This window comes from Pinus tabuliformis, chromosome 2_1 (genome assembly GCF_031772625.1).
Source record: "Pinus tabuliformis cultivar Carrire ecotype Pingquan chromosome 2_1, CPIR1, whole genome shotgun sequence".
NCBI lineage: Eukaryota > Viridiplantae > Streptophyta > Pinopsida > Pinales > Pinaceae > Pinus > Pinus tabuliformis.
Genome location: NC_142299.1, coordinates 46,192,152 through 46,198,560, shown reverse-complemented (window position 1 = coordinate 46,198,560; position 6,409 = coordinate 46,192,152). Strand labels below are relative to the sequence as shown.

General features: G+C 34.6%; 2 pseudogenes; both read left to right on the top strand.

Moving 5' to 3' along the window:
* Positions 1-1,595: 1,595 nt before the first annotated feature.
* On the top strand, positions 1,596-1,961 carry LOC149198713 (cullin-1 pseudogene; annotated as a pseudogene).
* An 84-nt stretch (positions 1,962-2,045) lies between these two features.
* LOC149198712 (cullin-1 pseudogene) lies at positions 2,046-3,830 on the top strand (annotated as a pseudogene).
* Positions 3,831-6,409: the final 2,579 nt, after the last annotated feature.

Below are 6,409 nucleotides of genomic sequence, written 5' to 3'. Positions count from 1 at the left end.
TCTGCTCAGACTATTTAACATGCTAAACTGGATCTGTTTCTTCAACTTGTCCTGACGATGAACCACACTAGTTGGTAAATTAGCCGTTAGTCAATTTAGCCGTTGGAGACTCTGCTCAGACTATTTAACATGCTAAACTGGATCTGTTTCTTCAACTTGTCCTGACGATGAACCACACTAGTTGGTTCCAAACGTGTCGACAAATGTCTGTCTACATGTGATTTACGCCGAAATAATTCTTTCAACTACTATGGATCACAGAAGCCTCAATCCAACTACTTTATTATTTATTTATTTATTTATTTTATTATTTATTTGTTTTTTAATTATTTATGTATTATTGTTTTTATTTTTTTAACTCTAGAATCAGTGAATCATTCATTGTATTCCAATATTTATATGTATACTTAAGAACTATATAAATAGTTAATTATACTTTTATTTTAATATTTTGTTCTATAGATTTATTAATTAATTCCCTTTAACTAACTTTTACATTAATAACCAATGAAATTAAATTATTTATATATTTATTAAATTAACAACCATTTAAATTAAATTAGTTAGAGGAATGGTCCATTATTATTTTAGATTATTTATATAAGGTCCCTAGTCCAATTTAGTCGTTGGCCTAGTTAGCCGTTGGAGGCTCTGCTCAAGCTATTTATCATGCAAAGCTGGATCTGGTTATTCAACTTGTCTTGACGATGAACCACACGACAATAGATCTTGTGATTTACGTCGAAAAATCTCTCGTAACCAAAATTCAATTTGTTATATCTTGATTTTGTTATTAACTTGTGAATAGGATTTGTTACAATACCATGGGCCAATACCATGACTTATCAATACCACAAGTTCTCGTAACCAAAATTCAATTTGTTATATTTTGATTTTGTTATTAACTTGTGAATAGGATTTGTTACAATACCATGGGCCAATACCATGACTTATCAATACCACAAGCTCTCGTAACCAAAATTCAATTTGTTATATTTTGATTTTGTTATTAACTTATGAATAGGATTTGTTACAATACCATGGGCCAATACCATGACTTATCAATACCACAAGCCCAAAAACCCAAACGTATTTCACAATCAAAATAATTTATATCAATATGATAAGATTTTTAATCATGGATATTCAGTCACTTTGTTGTGAATAATATTAATTTGTAAATGGGTTATGGTACAATATCATGCGGCCACATGTCCAAAAAACATAACTCGTTTTACAATAAAAATATTTTATAACAATATGACAAGATTCTTAACAATGGATATTCACCCCTACTTTTTCATAGATATTATTAACTTGTAAATAGAGTTTATTACAATACCATGAGCCAATACCATAGCTTAGCAATACCACTTGCACAAAAACATAAATCAAAAACTCAAACACCTATATGTCTTTTACTAAGTAAACTATAAATACCTATAAAATATTCATTAAAGTCATCCATCATCTTTTCACAATTGTTTGATGGTTTTCTTTTCACAATTGTTTGATGGTTTTCGGCTGTGAGTGATTTTGGGTCCTCCGAATAAAGAAAGGCGAGGGGGAGGCGTGTATCTTGGCAGCTGATGGAGATGGCGAAGAAGAGGATGGGCATGTCAAGGCTGGATAGTATAATACATTTGGCAGAGGGATGGGTTATTATATATGCTGGTATAGTAAAGTTGAGAAACAAGTTGGAAGGAGTTTCAAATGATGAGTTTACTATGGACGATTACATGAATATTCATTCAACTGTTTACAAGATGTGCATTACCCAAAACGGTGTTCATAATTATTCGCACCAAATCTATGAGAAATACCGTCAGTGTCTTGAAGAACACATCAGTGGGAAAGTTTTACCAGCTTTAAGCGAAGAGTACGATGAGTTTATGTTGAGGGCAGTTTTGAAATGGTGGAAACATTACAAGGACATGATCCGATATGTCTCAAATATGTGATCTGTCGTGGACCAAACGCTCGTGAGAAAAAAAAAACTTTCTTCCCTCCGCAATGTGGGATTCAATTGTTTTCGTGAGTTGGTGATGCGTGGTTATGTGAAGAACGCAGTGATGAAGGTGATTAATCGAGAGCGCGATGGAGAGCAAATTGATCGGGCTTTGCTGAGAAACATTGTGGACCTTTTTGTGGAAATAGGCATGGGTAGCATGGATTTTTACAAGGAGGACTTTGAAGCTCACGTTTTGGAGGACACTGCTACTTATTATTCTCGAAACGCTGCTTTATGGATTTCAGAGTCTTCTTGTCCTCAATATTTGGTAAAGGCTGAAGAATGTTTGAAACAGGAGAAGGATAGAGTTGCACATTATTTGCACTCTAGCACTGAGCACAAGTTATTAGAGAAAGTAAGAAATGAACTCCTTTCCCCTTCGTATGTAACCCAACTTTTGGAAATGGAGGACTCAGGCTGCCATGCCTTGCTAATGGCTGGAAAGAAAAATGATCTTTCAAGGATGCACAGGCTGTTTTGTGCAATGCCAAAGGGCTTGGAACCAATATCCAATATTTTTTCACAACATATAACTAGCCAAGGAACCGCAGTAATTAGATTCTTAGAAGATGCTATAAATTCAGCTAAAGATACAGATAAGGGCATACTGCAAGAACATTCTGCTTCATTTGTGCACCAGGTTATGGAATTGCATGACACATATATGGATTTTGTGAAGAATGCATTTGAAAACAATAATCTTTTTGGCAAGGCTCTAGTACAGGCATTCTCAATAATATGCAATAAAGAAATTGCAGGAATCAGCGTTGCAGAGTTGCTGTCTACAGTTTGTAATACTGTACTGAAAAGGGATGACGATGATCATATTGATAGTGAGTTGGAAAAAGTGGTGAAGCTTGTTAGGTATGTGGGTAATAAAGATGTATTTTCTGAATTTTGCAGGGAAAAACTTTCTCGCAGATTGTTGTTCAATAATAAAAAGGTAAATGAAAATCATGAACGGAGTTTGTTGTCAAAGCTCAAGGTTCAGTGTGGTTCACAGCTTACATTCAAGATGGAGGCCATGGTTAATGATTTTGTCCTTAACCAAGAAATGCAAGCTACCTTTCATGATATTTCGAAACAACAGAATCATCTTACAATAGATTTCTCCCCTGCAGTGTTGAATATGGCAATGTGGCCAACCTACCAACGCTCCCAACTTAATCTGCCATCTCAGATGCTTACTTGTGTTGAGGTTTTCGAGCACTTCTATTCTACCCAACATAAAAATCGGAAGCTTACATGGATACATTCACTGGGCACGTGTGATATCATCTCCCACTTTGACCACAAGCGAATAGACATAGCAGTAACAACCTACCAAGCAGCTACGCTATTGTTGTTCAATGACTCCCAAAAATTGACTTACGAAGACATTAAATTTCTGTTGAATTTGCCAGATGAAGATGTTGAGAGATTGTTGCATTCACTTGCATGCAGAAATTACAAAATTCTTTTGAAGCAGCCACCCATCAAAACAATAGCTCCACATGATACTTTTGAATTCAATTCTTCTTTTACACACAAAATGGCCAGGATTAAGGTTCCACTTCCCAGCCTCGTGAATGAGAAGAAAAATGTCACGGGGACGGTGGAAAAAGATAGAAAACCAGCCATTGAAGCCGCCATAGTTCGTATCATGAAAAGTAAAAAGGCTTTGCATCATCAACGATTATTGAGTGAATGTATCCAGCAACTTGAAGGCACGTTCAAACCCAACATTAAATCACTGGAAAAGGGCATTAAAGATTTGATATCAAGGGATTTCTTGCGACCAGACCAACAAGATACCAATATATACATATACTTAGCCTGATCAAAACTACGCTCTTCTTTGGTACAAACTATGGTGTTTAGTCTTCCTTGTTTTGTTTTGTTTTTTCTTGGATATCTCCCTGTGAGATTGTAGTTGAAAACTACGTTTTTGGAACAAACTGGGATATCTCCTCGTGAGATTATAGTTGAAAACTACGTTTTAGTAACAATTATGGTATTTAGTTTTAATTGTTTTTTTTAAAAGAAATTCAATTGATATAGAAAGTTAGTATTAATGATTTAGGTTCATGCACATTTACTAAATAGAAAATTAACACTTTACTTTAGTTAACTGGTCATGCAGTCATCATGTAACTATTTCATGGACATGGAAATGGAGATAATCTATAATTTCATGCATATTACTCTTATTTAATACAATTACTCATGTGTTTATATTATTGATTTTTATTTCTAAATTTCATTTCACAACATTAATCATATGTCATATTTATTTCCGCTGCTTTTTCAAACAAGACAAGCTTTCAAAATATTTGTTTCGGTCCCTCTTTATCAAGAAGTGTTGGTTGGTTAGGTTCAATCATAGAAATCAAAATAATTTGTCAAATCTGAAATATATTTCCGCTGCATTTTCAATCAAAGCAAGCTTTCAAAATATTCGTTTCGGTCCTTCTCTATCAAGAAGTGTTTGATGGTTTGGTTCAATCATAGAAATCAAGATAATTTGTCAAATCCGAAATTTATGTAAGATTAAAAATGAAAATCAAGAGGTTTGTTGGTTTGGTTCAATCATAGTAGACTTTTAAAAATCAGAAAACCAAATTCACCATGTTAGTGGGTCTATTTGGTTTCGTTGCTATTTTTGTTTTTTCCTTTTTTGTTTTTTAAATAAAAGACATAAAATTTATAGATGTGTCTCATTAATTGATTCAAATGATTAAGTCATTGTTCAATTTATGCTAACATAGTTTTCATCTTGTATAAGTCAGAGTTCCTTTGGTTACTGTCACTTACCTAAAAAATTGTTCCACAGTTTCTTTTAGGATGCTAGTAAATTGGCAACTTCTAAGCTTAAAACCTAAGGTTACTATTATAATGTTACTGTCACTTACCCAAAAAATTGTCCCACAATTTCTTTTAGGATGCTAGTAAATTGGCAACTTCTTAGTTTAAAACCTAGGGTTACGATTATAACCTGTCAGCATAATTTACTATAACTTTAGGTAAGTAGTGCCAACAGTGAGCAAGTCACTTTAGGCTAGTGTTAGTAGAAGTTACTATAACATTAGGTTAGTAGTGCCAGTAGCAAGTCGCCTTAGGCTAGTGTTAGCAAAAGTTACTACTAGAAATTGCACCACATGTTGTAAAGGAAACGCCTCAAGGCAAGAGTGTAGGAAAGGTTAGCATAGAAGATAGAAGTAAAATCAGTTGAGACTTTCATAGGGTTTTAATCCCTCAAAAATCCATCCCATTTGGGTGGGAAAGACCACAACAAGAATGGAATCTTGGTGGGAAAACTCTATCAATCTCACGATCAACTAATTATTCCATTGTCAATTTGCATTCTTTGTTATGATATAACGCTAGTCAAAAGAGTGAGTTCCATTTGAAACTTTTTGTAATGTAATGAGGACAATTTGAAAATTCCGGCCTCTTAGTGAATCCAACATGCAATAGTCTCTATTTATGGTTTCAAGCTAATTTAAGCAAACTCTTTCAACAATGCTCATTTTTCAATCCAAAATTTTTGCCTTTCATCATTGTTTTACCATTTATCATTTCTATTATTTTCTTAAAATGGTTTTTGTTCTTAACATGTGTGACTTGCTTTTGTTGCATCAATTGTTTGTGTGCACATTTCCTATATCACAAAACAATTAATTTCTATGTTTTTAATTAGAATTTTTTCTTTAAAACATAAAATGTTGAATAAAGCTATCATATATCCAGAGATTGAATTCGTAGTTTCCTTCAATTTCTTCCTTTCACCCTGATAGATTGGACCTATGCCAAGTTTGAGGGTCACATACCTCTTAGGACTTAACATACATCAAACTACTAAAAATACCTTATATTTTCAGAGATCAGACTCTTAGTTTTCTTCAACCTATTCTTTTCTCCTCTCATATGGTGAGCCTTCTTTAGCCTCACTTGAGACTTGCATAGTGTATCAATCCCTCTGAAATTCATCCCATTATATAACTATGACACCCTCCTCCCACATCTACCCGAGCAATCAGCCAGCACGGGAAAACATGCAACGAGTGGCCACTATGATATGATTCAACCTCCTAATTCATGTTAAGGAAGTGGAACCGACGAAAACACACCATACATATATTCAAAATCAGCATTAGGACCCTCTGGAACCAATCCAAACTTTCTGACAACCAGCTCCTGGGTCCCATTAAGCTTTTGGACCACTTGACCTCTGGACATTCTCATGCTATGGGCATGCCAACGTCTAGGGACCTTTGGGCGCTCTCAAAGGCCTGTAAGCCAACATCCAGGGACTTTTATGCACAATGTTGTACCAGCATCCCCGGGATTTGAGCCACTTTTTTAGGCCCAAAGTCTAGGTCACTGCCATAATGGAATGACATCTTTAGAAAAGTAAAA